The sequence below is a fragment of the Astyanax mexicanus genome, chromosome 17 (genome assembly GCF_023375975.1).
Source record: "Astyanax mexicanus isolate ESR-SI-001 chromosome 17, AstMex3_surface, whole genome shotgun sequence".
Lineage (NCBI taxonomy): Eukaryota > Metazoa > Chordata > Actinopteri > Characiformes > Acestrorhamphidae > Astyanax > Astyanax mexicanus.
Window position 1 is genome coordinate 1,066,730 of NC_064424.1, and position 19,268 is coordinate 1,085,997.

General features: G+C 37.5%; 1 protein-coding gene across 1 annotated transcript in view; it reads left to right on the forward strand.

Annotated features, from left to right (window-relative positions):
- The first annotated feature begins 1,368 nt into the window (after positions 1-1,368).
- LOC111191472 (short transient receptor potential channel 5-like) overlaps positions 1,369-19,268 on the forward strand; it is a 68,576-nt gene continuing 50,676 nt past the window's right edge. The window contains exon 1 of the mRNA XM_049466762.1: positions 1,369-2,361. The gene's annotated coding sequence lies outside the window, so the exon portion shown is untranslated. The remainder of the gene's footprint in view (positions 2,362-19,268) is intronic.

Sequence of the window (19,268 nt, forward strand, 5' to 3'; positions counted from 1 at the left end):
CACCAAACTGAACTGCTTGAATTTTTGCACCAGGAGTAAAGCAGCATAAAGTTATCCAAAAGCAGTGTGTAAGACTGGTGGAGGAGAAGAACATGATGCCAAGATGCATGAAATTAAAACTGTGATTAAAAACCACCAGGGTTATTCCACCAAATATTGATTATTTCTGAACTCTTAAAACTTTATGAATATGAACTTGTTTTCTTTGCATTATTTGAGGTCTGAAAGCTCTGCATCTTTTTTGTTATTTCAGTCATTTCTCATTTTCTGTAAATAAATGCTCTAAATGAGAATATTTTTATTTGGAATTTGGGAGAAATGTTGTCTGTAGTTTATAGAATAAAACAACAATGTTCATTTTACTCAAACATAAACCTATAAATAGCAAAATCAGAGAAACTGATTCAGAAACTGAAGTGCTCTCTTCATTTTTACAGAGCTGGATATTATTATTATTTTTGCTCACATTACTTAGAATATTTTAACATCTGAAAGTGATGAAATAACAGTGATATAATGACTTATCATTTAAAAATAATGATTTAGTATCTTTATGAGGTAGAGTCTCCTGGAATTCAGGCTTTCAGTTAACAGCTGTGCTGAACTCATCAAGAGTTAATTACTTGAATTTCTTGTCTCTTAATCTATCTATCTCACATATGTATACTCCTACATACATACTCTTATATACATAACACAGACACTCTGTCTCTCTCTCTCTCTATCACACACACACACTCAATCTCTCTCTCACACACACCACTTACACTCTTGTACATACAATCACAGACACACACACTCACACACACTCTCTCTCTCTCTCTCTCTCTTTCTCTTTCTCTCTCTGTGATCCAGTGTGTGTGTGTGTGTGTGTTCAGTGTGTGTGTATAAATGAGCAGAGCTGCACGCTTGTCGTGTTTTTGAGGAGGGTCTGTGTTGACGGCTGGAACGCACCTGCTCTCTAACAGCCGAACCCACTGAGACTCTCGTGCTGCGGAGCTGAGAGAGAGAGAGAGAGAGAGAGAGACAGAGAGAGAGAGAGACAGAGAGACATGCTCTCGATGAAAGACACTAATGACGGCTCCAGCCTGAACCCAGAGAGAGGGGTGTCAGGAGAGAATTAGGGTGCGACAGGAGGAGACGGGTCTCAGGGGTGCGCTGGAGGCAGGTATAGCGTACCGGTGGAGCCCCGGCGGAACACCGGCGGAGCCCCCGGCGCAGGAGAGCGGCGGATGCTGTCACATTCAACAAGGGTTTAGGAGATTGGGGGAAAGCGAGCTGACAAGACGAGCAAAAAACAACCTGATGTGGAGGAGCAGGAGCGGAGGGAGGGAGGAGGAGGAGGAGGGAGGAGGAGGGAACGGGGGAGAGGGTACTGCTGCATAGAGAGAGAACGCGAGAGAGAGAGAGAGGGATGAGAGAGAGAATCGGGTGAGAGAGCTGTAGATAACGACAGACAAAAGAAGGAGAAGAACAGACAGAAGGAAGAGGGAAAAAAAGCAAAAAAAAAACGAGATGACAATTTTCATAGGCGAGCCAGCCAGGAGTAACGCCTGCCACCGCCGCTGCCACAGCCACAGCCACAGCCGCCACTGAGGCCACTCTGCATCCGGCAACCATGACAACGGATGCAAGCACGCATCCAAGGCAGGCGAGCCCCCAGCATTCTGGCTCTGGCTCTCTCTCTCTCCGACGCCGCCAATGAGGGGGGTATGAACCTCGATGAGACGAGGAACGAGAAACGAGGAGCGCAAGACGACAAGAGAGAAAACAGAAAACAGACAGAAGACACGGAGGAGAGCGGAGAACGTGAGCATCTTTCTTCACAAGCAAGAAAGAAAAAAACAACCCAGAAATATATAGCGGCTACTCCCTGATTCAATTTGATTTTTCGTTTTTCCATTTTTCCATTTTTCCATTTTTCCATTTTTTCGCCAATTTTCGCCATTTTTCAACCAAATCAGCTGGATTTCTACAGCATTTTCATTAGAGAGCACCATTCCTCCACCGGATGGAGCCGGCACAGAGCCAGTCACCGCCGCAGGTCTCCAGGATGCGCTCCCCTGATTGCCGGGGACCGAAGCTGAGGAGCTTTACCCAGGAACCTGCCAACCTTGACCCATCCATGGAGTCCCTGAGGAGGGCTTAGAACAACACCTCCCCTCCCTCATTCCCTCCCTCCATCCATCCCTCCCTCCCTCCCTCCATCCCTTCTTTTCCCTTTGCTCCTCATGTTTCCCTTCTGGAACAAACAACAGAACTACTGCCTGCCCCAAAACTGGAGGAGAACCGACACCGGAGAACCGACTCATCCAGCAGAGAAACCATGTAAAACCTCATAGAGCCATCTAATGGCTTCAGGTGAGTCCAGCCTTTTGTGGATAACGACACGTGTCGTTTCTGGATGTGAAATATTAAATATGCTGCTGCTGCAGTACAAGAATATATGTATAGTATAGCTTTTGCGCCTTGTGTTAATATTTCTTACAAAAATATATTTATTTTTATTTTATTTTAAGCCATTTTTATCCATGCTTTTACTCATGTTTATTCGATAAAGTGACAGTGTTTAGTGTTGTTATTTGTTATGCTGTAGATATACACAAAGGATGCAGTGAGGAAAGGAACATTTTATTAATGGAACAAACAAAACAGTTTTTATTAAAAGTTAAATTGTGTAAAATATATAAAAATATATCCAACAAAACATGCAAGGTAAGTTCAAAGTGCAAGAGAGTTCAGTGCAACCAATCAGAACAAGATCAGCAGTAAACAAGTGTAATATATGAACATACTGTATATGCATATATATGTGCAAAAAATATATGTTAGGAATTGGTACAAATTCATATCTTGATATATATATATATATATATATATATATACACTCTACCTCATAATAAATATAATTATGCTCATGCTGTTTGAGAAATACACTTTTTGCAATATACAGTGTGTCACACATACTGTATATGTGTATGCAATCTACTGTATGTATGGTCATGGGTGTGAAATACATTCTTTGAAATATTACATATCATACATGCAGAGCAAGCACAGATTAATGTGTAATGTATTGTATATGTATGTCTAACAAGCAAACCATATGAGTGTAAAGTATGAATCCAAAATATAATGTTTATTATAATGTAATGTACATATGATGAGTAAACATATATATGCTATACATTTATAAATATCTACATATATCCAGAGGACGTGTCTCACAGTGTCTCCTGACATAAAAAGCTGAATATATTATACAGCACTTAAGAGTGATGATTTTCTTTGATTTTACCAAATTGAAAATCTCTGGAATATAATCAAGAGGAAGATGGATGATCACAAACCATCAAACCACCAAACTGAACTGCTTGAATTTTTACACCAGGAGTAAAGCAGCATAAAGTTATCCAAAAGCAGTGTGTAAGACTGGTGGAGGAGAACATGATGCCAAGATGCATGAAAAAAAACTGTGATTAAAAATCAGGGTTATTCCACCAAATATTGATTTCTGAACTTGGAATTTGGGAGAAATGTTGTCTGTAGTTTATAGAATATATATATACACATGTGTCCTGCTGCCCGGGTCTGACCGGCCTCCCTCACTCCGTCCCTCGTCCTCAACCTTTCCTAAAGGACACAAACACAATTAAGTGCTGTACTCATCAGTTACTGTCTACAGGTTATTAACAGCGTAATGAATCTGTAACGGCGGCGCTCGCTAAAGACCACTCAGGCACCAGAAAGCCTGGAGACGTAATTTATGGGTGTGTGGGGGACAGACATGTCCCCTCTCCATTCATTTGCAGTACATTTAATCAATTAATGCAGCCTGAAGACGTCCTCAGAGGACAGCGCAACTGTACAGTACAGATGTACCGATTCTGCAATTAAAGAAAACCAACAGTTCACTCCAGCTCCGGCTCAGGGAACCATACACTCAACTAACCAGATTAAAGCTGAACACGGGTCTTTTTAACCCTTTCAGACAGAAATACACAGAATTTATCCCTATAAATATGTTGCATTTACTGATTTACTAATCTGGACAAAATACAAACAAAATAAAATTACATTAAAACCCTTACAGACGCAGTGGACATGCTGTGTTTTCTTCTTTTTGTGTTTTCTTTCACTTTACACATTTAAAGACCTATTATTACTCAGAATGGACATTTATTAGCAGACCAGATTAGCCCCGCCCACTGCACTGGAAAAATAAAACTCAGCTCACTGAATTAAAGCATGGTAGCATCAGTTTCTCTGATTTTGCTATTTATAGGTTTATGTTTGAGTAAAATGAACATTGTTGTTTTATTCTATAAACTACAGACAACATTTCTCCCCAATTACAAATAAAAATATTCTCATTTAGAGCATTTATTTACAGAAAATGAGAAATGACTGAAATAACAAAAAAGATGCAGAGCTTTCAGACCTCAAATAATGCAAAGAAAACAAACAAGTTCATATTCATAAAGTTTTAAGAAATAATCAATATATTTACTGGAATAACCCTGATGGTTTTTAATCACAGTTTTTTTCATGCATCTTGGCATCATGTTCTCCTCCACCAGTCTTACACACTGATTTTGGATAACTTTATGCTGCTTTACTCCTGGTGTAAAAATTCAAGCAGTTCAGTTTGGTGGTTTGATGGTTTGTGATCATCCATCTTCCTCTTGATTATATTCCAGAGGTTTTCAATTTGGTAAAATCAAAGAAACTCATCATTTTTAAGTGAAATCTTATTTTTTTCCAGAGCTGTATATTACACACATATATCATCGCTGTCCAATGATGAACAAGCATCTCCAAAACAGCAACTTTACAGGAGAGAGAAAAACCTTCTTAACTTTTAATTTGTATCCGTTTTTATCGATTATCCTCACTGATAAGAGCTTTTCTTAAAACTACACAGCTGTTTGGTCCATTTAATCCAATCAGTTCCCTTCACTGCAGTGTGTGTGTGTGGGAAAGCTCTTACTTTCACTATTAAACATCATATCCTTGAGTTCTCGTGCTGTTTTTATACCATTTGATTTCACCAAACCACCTTCAGACCACATTTCTTCCAGTAAGGTGATGTTCCTCCACTGTACTTCCACTGTTAAATAATGCGTCTCTCTTAACCTGATTTCAGTAGTTATAGTAGTTTATCTCCTTAGATGTTTTCTCAGCATTATCGATTCATGCCAATAATTTGACTTTTTGATTTACAGCTTCTTAAATCCTAGGTCATCTTTATGTAGAGCAACAATTCTGTTTCTCATATCCTCCGATAGTTCTTTACCATGAGGTGCCACAGTGAATATCCAGTGGCTAGTACGAGAGAACTGAACCTAAAACTCCAAATTTACCTGGTCCTCCATTCACACCTGAGACCTCGTTACTCTAACGAGTCACATGACACAACAGAGAGACAACGACATAATTGTGCAGACAGACATACAGCTAGAGAGACAGATAGATAGACAAAGAGATAGGTAAAGGCAGACAGAGAGACAGACATATGGATAGATAGATAGATAGATAGATAGATAGATAGATAGATAGATAGATAGATAGATAGATAGATAGATAGACTGACAAAAGGATAGATAGATAGATAGATAGATAGATAGATAGATAGATAGATAGATAGATAGATAGATAGATAGATAGACTGACAAAAGGACAGATAGATAGATAGACTGACAAAATGATAGATATATATATAGATAGATAGACAGACATATGAATAGATGGATAGATAGATAGATACAGTTGTGGTCAAAAGTTTACATACACTTGTAAAAAAACATAATGTTATGGCTGTCTTGAGTTTTCAATAAGTTCTACAACTCTTATTTTTCTGTGATAGAGTGATCGGAACACATACATGTTTGTCACAAAAAACAGTCATAAAATTTGGTTCTTTCATAAATTTATTATGGGTCTGCTGAAAATGTCACCAAATCTGCTGGGTCAAAAATATACATACAGCAACAAAATTTGTCAATTTTGGTGATGTAGCGAGTTGTGTCAATCAAATTAGCTTCATGTCATGGCCTCTTCACTTCTTGTAAGTGATTCTGATTGACTACAGCTGTTGACTTCTCATGAGCCCATTTAAATAGGGCTCATTTGACCCAGTGATTAGACTCAGCTACAAAAGCTACAATGGGAAAGTCAAAGGAACTCAGTGTGGATCTGAAAAAGCGAATTATTGACTTGAACAAGTCAGGGAAGTCACTTGGAGCCATTTCAAAGCAGCTACAGGTCCCAAGAGCAACTGTGCAGACAATTATACGCAAGTATAAAGTGCATGGAACAGTTGTGTCACTGCCACGATCAGGAAGAAAACGCAAGCTATCACATGCTGCCGAGAGGAGATTGGTCAGGATGGTCAAGAGTCAACCAAGAATCACCAAGAAGCAGGTCTGCAAGGATTTGGAAGCTGATGGAACACAGGTGTCAGTCTCCACAGTCAAGCGTGTTTTACATCGCCATGGACTGAGAGGCTGCCGTGCAAGAAAGAAGCCCTTGCTCCAGAAAAGGCACCTTAAGACTCGGCTGAAGTTTGCTGCTGATCACATGGACAAAGATAAAACCTTCTGGAGGAAAGTTCTCTGGTCAGACGAAACAAAAATTGAGCTGTTTGGCCACAACACCCAGCAATATGTTTGGAGGAGAAAAGGTGAGGCCTTTAATCCCAGGAACACCATGCCTACTGTCAAGCATGGCGGTGGTAGTATTATGCTCTGGGGATGTTTTGCTGCCAGTGGAACTGGTTCTTTGCAGAAAGTAAATGGGATAATGAAGAAGGATGATTACCTCCAAATTCTGCAGGAAAACATAAAACCATCAGCCCGAAGGTTGGGTCTTGGGCGCAGTTGGGTGTTCCAACAAGACAATGACCCAAAACACACATCAAAAGTGGTAAAGGAATGGCTAAACCAGGCTAGAATTAAGGTTTTAGAATGGCCTTCCCAAAGTCCTGACTTAAACCCCATTGAGAACATGTGGACAGTGCTAAAGAAACGGGTTCATGCAAGAAAACCATCACATTTAGCTGAACTGCACCAATTCTGTCAAGAAGAGTGGTCAAACATTCGACCTGAAGCTTGCCAGGAGCTTGTGGATGGCTACCAAAAGCGCCTAGTTGCCGTGAAAATGGCCAAGGGACATGTAACCAAATACTAATGTTGCTGTATGTATATTTTTGACCCAGCAGATTTGGTGACATTTTCAGCAGACCCATAATAAATTTATGAAAGAACCAAATTTTATGACTGTTTTTTGTGACAAACATGTATGTGTTCCGATCACTCTATCACAGAAAAATAAGAGTTGTAGAACTTATTGAAAACTCAAGACAGCCATAACATTATGTTTTTTTTACAAGTGTATGTAAACTTTTGACCACAACTGTAGATAGATAGATAGACAGACAGACAGACAGACAGGCATATAGACAGACAGACAGACAGGCAGGCAGACATATATATATATATATATATATATATATATATATATATATATATATATATATATATATATATATATATATATATATATATATATATATATATATATATATATATATATATATATATATATATATATATATATAGATAGATAGATAGATAGATAGATAGATAGATAGACAAATAAAAATTGTACACTACTTCAAGTTATATGCAAATTTAAGTTCTATAGTTTTGTCCCATGATAAGATATAATAAAATATTTGCAGAAATATAAGAGCTGTGTTCACTGTTGTTGGATACTGTACTGTATAATAAATCAGTAAGGTAATTAAGAAAAACTAGATAAAAAAATCTAGTAAAAATCAAAATCAAAATCAAATTTCACCCAGAATGCCGGGCTGGTTTGTAGCAGCGGTACAGATGTATAAATATATAAGCTCGTCTGTGTGAAAATGAAGGGATGGTGTGTTAGTAGTGTTTGGAGGCGGGGTTATAGTGGTGAATAGGAGCACAGCTGTGAAAGGCTGATTTCTGAGGGGAGCTGTAGGCATGTGAGGAGCTATGCGGTTGATTGAATGCTGCCCGCAGGCTGTGCTCTTTCCTCATGGATAAACTCAGCTGTGTTCTGATGCAGCACCTGTAGTAATGCACCTGATGCACGCAGCGTACACGCTTTAATCCCACACTCATTAACTCATGCCCTCATGAAGACACGTGTCACGCCTGTGTTCATAAATGTCCTCTGCTTATCACACGCTGCACACATTCTTATATATACATAATTTTATATTTCCGGTCATTAGTTTCGTACACCAAGAAATTAAATCAGACATTATGACCGAGGCTACCAATATCATGCCATTATTACATAATCCATATATTTTAATCATGGATATTAATCTGAACCAAAGGAAAGAAAACAATACAAACCTGACCTTGATTGTTTTCACATTATTACTCACACAGAAATGAATTGTATGACCAGAGGTGGAAAGTAATGAATTACATTTACTCAAATTACTGTAATTGAGTAGATTTTGTGCATAATTTGTAATTTTTTAAGTAGTTTTTAAAATAGGTAATTTTACTTTTACTCAAGTACATTAGAAAACTCCCCATTACTGAGTAAATAATGAAATGCTGAGGAAAAAAACTAATTGTCTGAATTAAAAAAAAAAAATTAGTTTTGTTCTCCATGTTCGCGCAGCTGAACTTTTCCCAGCAGTGTTTATTTTACGGTTAGGGGGAGAGACGCTGTGTGAATCAGCTGTGCTCGGGGGAACCGGTGTTCTGTCGAGTTATGCTACCCATCAATATGTGCTTCTTTACGGCACTGCGCATGCGCCGACCAACATTATTTTTTGTAAGATTTCATGTTTTTAATGATAATTCCTTAATTTTTTTGGGAAACAGTAAACAATCTGCTTAAATGTAAAAAAAATAACATGTAAATAGCAGTTAAAGCATAGCAAGTTAAACAATTATAATGAACTGTAAAACTATAAAAATACAGTTTATAGTCGCTTATATGACCATAACCTTTTAACAGTAAAGAAAAAAATGATCATAGGAACCTATACCACTTGTTCTTGAAAATGTTTTATGGGGTTTGAGCAAATACTGCCTGAAAAAGGTCCAAATTATTATTTGGAATAATAGTTTATTTAAAAGATTTAATTTATGATTTGTACTTTTTTACACCAAATAATTAAAAGTAACTATGTAACTTTTACTCAGAGTAAATTTTAAATTGAGTACTTTTTTTTACTTTTACTCGAGTAGATTTTTAGATGGGTACTTTTACTTTTACTTGAGTAGAATTTTAGCAAAGTAAAGGTACTTTTACATAATTAAATTTTTTCAGTACTATATATATTAAGCTAAATGCTAAAGCTGCCGTTTCCATGTGGGTCAGCCAGACGTCTTCCTGTAGCTGTTTTTTTTCTTCCAGTTTCCAAGTGTCTTTTTTTTGAAGGTGTAGGAAAGATAAACAATATCAATAAATAACAATCAATAAATCAATAGATAACAATAAATCAGTAACCTAATTATCACGACAATTCTAGTAAAAATGTAATTCCAATCAAAAACACACAGAATGATAACTCCTCTGTAAATATATGAAACAATGGCTGTAGGAATACGTAAAAAATGTGTTTGTAGTGTTTGGAGGCGTAATTGTGGTAAATAGGTTAAAGGAGCACAGCTGTGAAACATATAGTCTACTATGAAGTACACTTTTAGTTTAATATAATTCAACATACTTCTAATATACTTATTTCCAAATATACTTTTGAACATTTTTAGCAAAGTGTGTTAAAAACAACTGTTACAGTCCTTCACTTAAAGTGCAATGTATCATATAACTTTTTAGAAAGTAAATTAAATTACTACATTTGTAAATAAAAAAAGTATATTTACGTATTACATTAATGTAACCGTTAAAAAGTATTTCAGTCCTCTGTAATGTTATTTCAATGCTTTGAAAATATAAATATTAGAAAATAATAGGATACAGTGTTAAATAACATTTAAATGTAAATTTGTAATATATATAATTTATAAATATATTTTTATACCCAACAAAGTGTCCAAAGAAGTGTCCTTCTTACAAAAGACAGGAACAAGGAGCATGTATATTTGTACTCTAATGTAAATACTGTAGATCACATATATTTGACATACATTTTTAGTACATTTCGAGTATACCTGTTGTATAATTATAATAGTGATACATTTGTAATACTCATTGTTATATATATATTAGAGGTGTGCCAAAAAATCGATTCACATAAGAATCTTGATTCTCATTTACTACGATTCAGAATCGATTTAAAATGTCCCAAAATCGATTCTGAGGGGCGGGGTTTAGACTGATTTTGGGCTGGGTATTTTTGTTGGACCTGGCAACCCTGGGGATAGCGCTTGTCCCTTTGGAGATCTTCCAGACACACACAGAGCGTAGGTGTTTGAGAATCACCGGTAAGATGGCAGAACAAGCACTATATTACCTTAGATTAACGTGTAGTTTCAATGTTTTATGGCAGAATGCTTCATAACAAGCATAAAAAAGATCGCTAGTAGTTAGTTTCAGTAACTGTTAGCTAGCTAACTAGCTAACTTTCCAGTTCCACCTTAAATAACGCTACAGGTGGCAGCGGGCTGCAGCATTTAAGGCGGAACGGAAAAATAACAATAAGCTAATCAGAGCTAATTTCAGCTCCTCATCACAGAGGAATTAAGGAATGGACAATATGAATTAATTTCTCCACCTCCTGCCCCCTTTCTGAAGAAATACAACGACCTTAAATTAACTAGTTAATCAGCAGCTGCTCCTGAACTTTAGCGCTCCACTGCTATCATCACATCAGCCCAGCAGCGTCACCTACACACCACCGCTAGTAGCCTGGTAATAAAGCAGTGTTATTTATTTATGTATTTATTGTTCATTAACGTCATTGTGATATCCCAGTGATTCCTCTGTCACTGAGGACCCACATTCCTGCACATTTTATTGTTTTTGTAACACATTACTTGCTCCAGGACCAGTGTATATTATGGAGGGTTTTTTTTCAATACGATTCATAAGCCAGAAGCAGAAATATTTATAATTCAAATCGTTTTGAATCAAAAATCGATTTTGAATCGAATCGTGGCCCCCAAAATCGGAATCGAATCGAATCGTGAGATAGTAATCGATTCCCACCCCTAATATATATATATATATATATATATATATATATTATAATTGTACTGTAAGCATATTTAAAATATGGGGTTATATACATAAAGTAGTTTAAATGTTTAAATGTTACTTAAATAAATCTAAAATAGTTCAATTTTAGTACAGTTAATTACACTTAGCACAATTTAAGTAAGATTTTTGTACTATTTTTATACAATTAAATTCGTTGTTTTATTTTAGCACTCTTTAAATATATACTGAATAATAATGTGGCTACAAGAACACTTTAGTGCACTATAGCATAATAATGCTACATTAATAATGCTACATTAATAATGCTACATTAATAATGCTACATTAATAATGCTACATTAATAATGCTACATTAATAATGCTACATTAATTATGGACATTAAAAGCTTTCTAAAAGGGAGTGAAGATAGTACACAGTGTGATTTGTATTTAAAATGGCAATATAGAGAAAATATATTACATTCAAACAACGCAAGGGACACAAGAAACTAGTGTTTTTTAATAATACATAAAGTATATATCTGTACCAAAGCAGTGCTGAAATATAGCTCAAAATAGCAGCTTTAAAACCATTGCAATATAATATATATAATATAATATTCAGCTAGACATTTTGGATTTAACAAACTTGTTATTCTTGCAATTAAAAAGTAGCTGTAATGATTTTAAGAATAAATATGCTCTAAAACCTACCGAAATTATGCTAACTACTGCTAAAAACTTTTCCGAACTCAAGAGTTGTATACCCTTAGAAAAAATATCTAATCAATTAAAGAACAACACTAAAGTATTTTATAAAACCTGGCAGCAATTTATTGACTATATCAAGGACATGACACTGGACCAGATATAAAATATATATTTTACTTTATTATTTTTATTTAATATTATTATTATTACTATTATTATTTTTATTGTCATTGTGCTATTTATATTTCTTTTTCTCACTTTAATGTATGTTTGTCATGTGTTTTTATTTGTATTATGTTTATAAACTTACTAAAATCTAAATAAAATAATAAAAAAAAAGTAGCTGTAATAGATGCTATTACAGATGCTGTGAATATATTTTTTTGTTTCATGTTTAAATTGTGATTTTTTTTTTTGTTTTGTTTGTTTGTTTTGATGTTATATTTGTTATAATAGATTTTGATATCATTTAGGTAGAGGCATTTTTTAAGCCCATGTTAGGTTTTTGCCTCTACCTGCACTATTTTGTTTATTGCTATTTGCAGTTTGTGTTTATTGTTCTTTATTGGTGCAAAAAAAATAAATAAATAAAAATGCTATAGATGTGACAAATACCAATTCAGTTCAATTCAGTTCAATTCAATTCAATGTATCTTTATTAGCATGACTGCAAGTTACAGTGTTGCCAAAGCATTTTAACAATTAACAACAAAGATATGAACATACATAACAGACACAATAATAACATTTATAACAAAAAGAATCATTATGATTGTTATAATAATAATTATACTTTTAATCAATAATTATAATGATATAATAATAATCACTTTCTCTGGGATGGGGTCTGCAGAATTTTAAGGGGTTTTATTTTGAGGTGTTACCCACTGTCTCTCAGGCTGTGACATGTGCTGAGGTATTTGGCAGCGAGGGGGGCGGTGTGCCCCTCCCCCAGAGTGATCCGTAATTTTTCTGATAGTGAGATTTTTTTCAAAATTTGGAATTAAATCTTTAAATTTGTTAATGAAGAAATTTCGTGTTTCTTTGAATTTGTCACAGTGTAGAAGGAAGTGCATCTCCGTCTCGACCTCACCTGTCGTACAGTGAGCACACAGTCTCTCCTCTCTGGGCTGCAGGACTGTTTATACCTGCCGGTCTCTACGGCCAGTCTGTGGTCACTGAGTCTGTACTTGGTCAGGATCGGTCTCTGCTTTCTATCTCTGACAGTCAGGACTCTGTTTTTAGGGCCCGATAGCATTCCAGTTTGTTTTGAGTTTGGATTTCTTTTTGCCAGTGTTCCAGATAATCATACAGACTGTGTTTGGTGATTTGCCTGACGTTGAGTTTGGGTGTTAAAGCAGTGCTTAAAACTGCAGTGAAAGGTGGATCTACTAAGTAAGGATATGGGGAGGGGGGGGGGGGTTGTACAGTTACCTGCAGATTTGTGAAAGATCTCCTGAGAGTGAAATTAGAGCTCAGCAGCAGCAGAGTGAGAATGAAACACTCTATTATCACTCTAAACGCGCTGGATAATTGGATCATTAGCGACAACACTGTACTCCGTGTTGGCCGATAGTGAACATTAAATCTCTCGTCTCTCGCAGCTCTGTCTGACACGCCCCCTCACCGAGATCTACAGGCTTCAGGACCAATCAGCTCCAGTCAGGTGCTGTGGAACCACAAACGTCTGGAGGCTACAGGAGTGCAGTGTACTGTACTGTGTACTGTAGATATACACACAACATATATCTACAGTACACATATATATACATCTCTCTGAGCTAATCTGAGCTAAAGGCTAAAGCTGCTGTTTCCATGTGGGTCAGCCAGACGTCTTCCTGTAGCAGTTTTTTGTCTCCAGTTTCTAAGAGTCTTTATTTGAAGGTGTAGGAAACAGTATTCACCGCTCTCTGGCTTCATCTGTAATTTCTCTAAAGAAAAGAAAGACTTCTACTTTTAATAGTTACAGAGTTCTCTGTGTTTTATCTGAGTCTATTTCTAGTTATTATGATGATGAAAGTGTGAATGTGCTGTAAGTGTGTAAGTGTGGAAATGCTGCTGCAGTAGAGACAAAACTTTACTAAATCCATTAAAAAAACTCAGTTTATTTCCATTGCTACTTACCAGTTGTAAACTGTCATGTATTTAAAATATTTAAATAATAGATTGTGTAATTAATTAAATGTATTTAAATAATGCAAAGAAAACAAGTTCATGTGATTCATTAATCACAGTTTTTTTTTCATGCGTCTTGGCATCATGTTCTCCTCCTCCACCAGTCTTACACACTGATTTTGGATAACTTTATGCTGCTTTACTCCTGGTGTAAAAAATCAAGCAGTTCAGCTTGGTTTGATGGTTTGTGATCATCCATCCATTTGTATTTTATGGTGTAAATATACAGTATATGTCAGTGTTCTAAATGGTTTTAGTTTATAATAGGTTTTATTTTTGTACATATACTGAGGGTACTTACAGGAGTTGGACAATGAAACTGAAACACCTGTCATCATTTTAGTGTGGGATTTTAGGTTTCATGTCTAAATTGGAGCAGCCTGGTGTTCAATCTTCATTAATTGCACATTGCACCAGTAAGAGCAGAGTGTGAAGGTTCAATTAGCAGGGTAAGAGCACAGTTCTGCTCTAAATATTACAATGCTCACAACATTATGGGAGACATACCAGAGTTCAAAAGAGGACAAATTGTTGGTGCACGTCTTGCTGGAGCATCTGTGACCAAGACAGCAAGTCTTTGTGATGCATCAAGAGCCACGGTATCCAGGGTAATGTCAGCATACCACCAAGAAGAACCAACCACATCCAACAGGATTAACTGTGGACGCTGTATAAGGAAGCTGTCTGAAAGGGATGTTCGGGTGCTAACCCGGATTGTATCCAAAAAACATAAAACCACGGCTGATCAAATCACGCAGAATTCAATGTGCACCTCAACTCTCCTGTTTCCACCAGAACTGTCTGTCACCACAATCAATTATTGTGCTCTAAAACCAGGTGTTTCAGTTTCATTCTCCAACCCCTGTACGTTTCCAGATGGTGTAATGATCTCTGTTGGAGGAACGTTTCAGACGGGCAGATCTTTGTCTTCTGACATCAGCTGGCGGTCTCTGGTCTAAGGCTAAATGCTAATGCGGCCTTAACCGTCAGCAGGAGTGATGAGGCTGGGCTGGTAATGACGCTGCTCTGTGGTGAGCAGCATTAGCCGTGCGAGGGTAATCACTCACCGTGAGTCACTCTGAAACAGCAGCAGCAGGTTTTTATGTAAACAGCCCCTCGCCGACCCCCCCCCCCCCCCCTCCACCGCCGCTGTACAGATGTGAGGAGATAACAGCGTAAGAATTGCGTCATAGTCTGCACTAGTGATAACACAGCAGATTAAAATATACTACAAGCATTATGATGCTGTAGTGCACTAAAAGTGTTCTTGTAGCCACATTATTATTAATCAGTATATTTAAAGAGAGCTTTTGTACTTATTATACTTTAATTGTATAAAAATATTAGAAAAGTGTACTTAACTGTACTAAAATTGAACTATTTTACACATTTAAATATACTACTTCTAAATGTAATTAACCCCATATTTTAAATATGCTTACAGTAAAATTATTTTACATTTAATAATGAGTATTACAACTGTATCACTATTATATTATTATACACCAAGTATATGAGAGTATATGTACTAAGAATTGATATTAAATATATGTGATCTATTTACATTAGAGCACAAATATATATGCTTCTTGTTCCTGTAAGTTCTTTTGTAAGTAGCACACTTGTAGTATATTTTGTCAGGTATAAATATTTAAGTTATTTATTTATTTAGTTAAATTATAAAACTTTAAGTGAACTACTGTAACAGTTGTTTTTAACACACTTTACTAAAAATGTACAAAAATATATTTGGAAATAAATATTTTAGAAGTATACAAAATTACATTAAACTAAAAGTCTATTATCATAGTAGTCTATTTATTTAAAATACACTAAAGTCCACAGTGTCCTGCCTCAATGACTACCGTCCCGTTGCACTTACACCCATCATCATGAAGTGCTTCGAGAGGCTAGTCATGAGGAACATCAAGACCCAACTGCCCTCTTCACTGGACCCCCTGCAGTTTGCGTATCGTCCCAATCGCTCCACGGACGATGCCATCACCACCACCCTTCATCTCTCCCTCACCCACCTGGAGAAGAAGGACACTTACGTCAGAATGCTGTTTATAGACTTCAGTTCAGCATTCAACACCATCATCCCACAGAACCTCATCAGGAAGCTAAGCTCGCTCGGCCTCAACACCCCCCTCTGCAACTGGATCCTGGACTTTCTGACGGGGAGACCCCAGTCAGTCCGGTTTGGGGGCAGCACCTCCAGCACCATCACACTGAACACTGGGGCCCCCCAGGGCAGTGTCCTGAGTCCTCTGCTGTTCACCCTGCTGACTCATGACTGTGCTGCAAAACACAGTTCTAACAGCTTTATCAAGTTTGCAGATGATACAACCGTGCTGGGTCTCATCACCAAAGGCGACGAGTCAGCATACAGAGAGGAGGTGCAGCGGCTGACAGACTGGTGTACAGTCAACAACCTTCACCTGAATGTGGACAAGACAAAGGAAATGGTTGTTGACTTCAGGAGAGCACAACACACCCACTCTCCACTCAACATCGACGGGTCCTCTGTGGAGATTGTTAAGAGCACCAAGTTCCTTGGTGTCCACTTAGCAGATAACCTCACCTGGACCCTGAACACCAGCTCTACAGCCAAGAAAGCCCAGCAGCGTCTCTACTTCCTCCGGAAGCTGAGAAAGGCCCGTCTCCCTCCACCCATCCTCACACTGTTCTATAGAGGGACCATTGAGAGCATCCTGAGCAGCTGCATCACTGCCTGGTTTGGGACCTGCACCGTCTCTGACCGCAAGTCCCTCCAGCGTATTGTGAGGACAGCTGAGAGGATCATCGGCGTCTCTCTCCCCTCCATCACGGACATTTACACCACCCGCAGCATCCGCAAAGCAACCAGCATTGTGAATGACCCCACTCATCCCTCACACGAACTGTTCTCCCTCCTGCCTTCGGGAAGAAGGTACCGCAGCATCCGGTCCAGCACGACCAGATTCTGCAACAGCTTCTACCCCCAAGCCATCAGACTCCTCAACTGCAGAGACTGAACTGATGGTTTTTCTGTACATGCACACACACTCTTACCCCACTTACCCCAGAAAATGGAAAGCACTAAAAACCCTACTACCTCACTGGACTCTATTGCACACTGTGTAATAGAGTAATTACTACCTCACCTGGTCTTTTTTGCACACTGCAAAATTTGCACATTGTCTTGTTATTTATTATTCTTTGTCTGTATTGTGTTGTATTGTCTGTCTGCACTTTTGTACTGTTGCACTATTGTTCTGTCTACACTGTGTTTATGTGCACCATGGTCCCTGGAGGAACGTTGTTTCGTTTCACTGTGTACTCTGTATATAGCTGAAATGACAATAAAAACCACTTTGACTTTTGACTACTTAAAAAAAAAAAGTATGATCAAAGTTTACTTTCAAACATTTGATGAAAGCATAATATTAATGTACTTTTAATATATTTTAAGTAAGTACATAAATCTGTTAGTATATTTACAGTATACTTTAACATTTCTCAATATGTTTTAAGTTCAATTAGGTAAATATTTTTTTTAGCAGGGTGCACAGACACTACGCAGTTAACACAGAAAAATAAAGTGAAATAAGTAAAAACACACAGACCGCTCCACACCGTCTCCCCCGGGCTGCAGTAAACAGCTGCCGGCGGTTAATTAGAACCTGCACTGTATGATGGGAAGGTCCTGACTGTGATGCAGCTGCTACACAGTTTTACTTAATAATACAGACCGCAGGATTCATCTCTACATGACCCCCCCGTCTGGACTTTCAGTGTAGATTTGGTGTAGATTTGCTGTAGATGTGATAAAGTCTGTTGTGGACCCCATTTCATCGTTGTGATGCACAATGATCCCCTTAAAACTGATTTCAGAATTGTAATGTTGGTTTGTTCTGATCCAAATCAGGTAACAAGTTACAAGTAAATTTGGAGCGTTTCAGCGTTGGTATGGTTTAAATGGTGTAGTGTGGTTTAAGTCTGGGTTGTGTCGGGTTGGTCATTTCTGGTTTGGTCTGGTTGTGTTTGGGTTGGTTTGGTTTAGATAATTCTGGTTTGATTGGGTGAGAACTTGTGCAATGGTTTGGTTTGGATTTGTTCGGTCTGGTCTGGTCAGGTCTGGCTTGGCTTCGTTTGGTTTGGCCTGGTTTGATCTGGCTTGGCTTGGTCTGGTCTGGTCTGGTCTGGTTTGGTCTGGCTTGGCTTGGCTTGGCTTGGCTTGGCTTGGCTTGGCTTGGATTATCTTAGCTAAGCTTAGCTTAGCTTAACTTATCTTAAGGCAAGGCAAGTTTATTTATATAGCACCTTTCATACACAACGGTCATTCAAAGTGCTTTACAAATTAGAAAATACACAGAGAAATAAAAAAAAAAAAAAAACATGTAAAAGAAGAAGAACAGTAAAAATGGAAATAAAAACTAAAATAAGAATAAAGCATGATTGATTAAAACATGATTAAAACAAAGAGAATTAAATTAAAAACATGTAAAAGAACAACAAGGAATTAATAAGAATAAAGCATGAATAAAACATAATATAAAAGTGCCGTTACAGAATAAAAGTGGGCGGAGCTGCAGTGTTTTAAGCTGAGCTGAAAGCCTGATCAAACATGTAGGTTTTCAGTCTGGATTTAAACATGTTTAGTGTTGGAGCTCTTCTAATGCTCTCTGTTAACTGGTTCCATTTAAGAGCAGCGTAGCAGCTAAACGCTAAACGCTGCCTCTCCGTGTTTAGTTTTTACTTTAGGCGGCTCTAACTGACCAGTTCCTGATGATCTGAGAGTTCTGCTCGGCTCATACTGCTGGAGAACATCAGATAAATATGCTGGTCCTGCACCATTAACACATTTATACACCAGTAACAGAACCTTAAAGTCTATTCTGTAACATACTGGTATCCAGTGCAGGGATTTAAGGATGGGGGTGATGTGCTCCCTTCTTTTACTTCTAGTCAGAACTCTGGCTGCTGAATTCTGAATCAGCTGAAGCTGTTTGATGGTGTTTTTTGGGAGTCCAGTTAGGAGTCCATTACAGTAATCAACCCTACTAGAAATAAAGGCGTGGATGAGTTTCTCCAGGTCTGATTTAGACAGAAAATCTCTGATCTTATTGATGTTCTTGAGGTGATAAAATGCTGATTTGGTGACGGCTTTGACGTGACTGTTAAAAGTGAGATCAGAGTTCATTTCTACACCAAGATTACGCACTAGT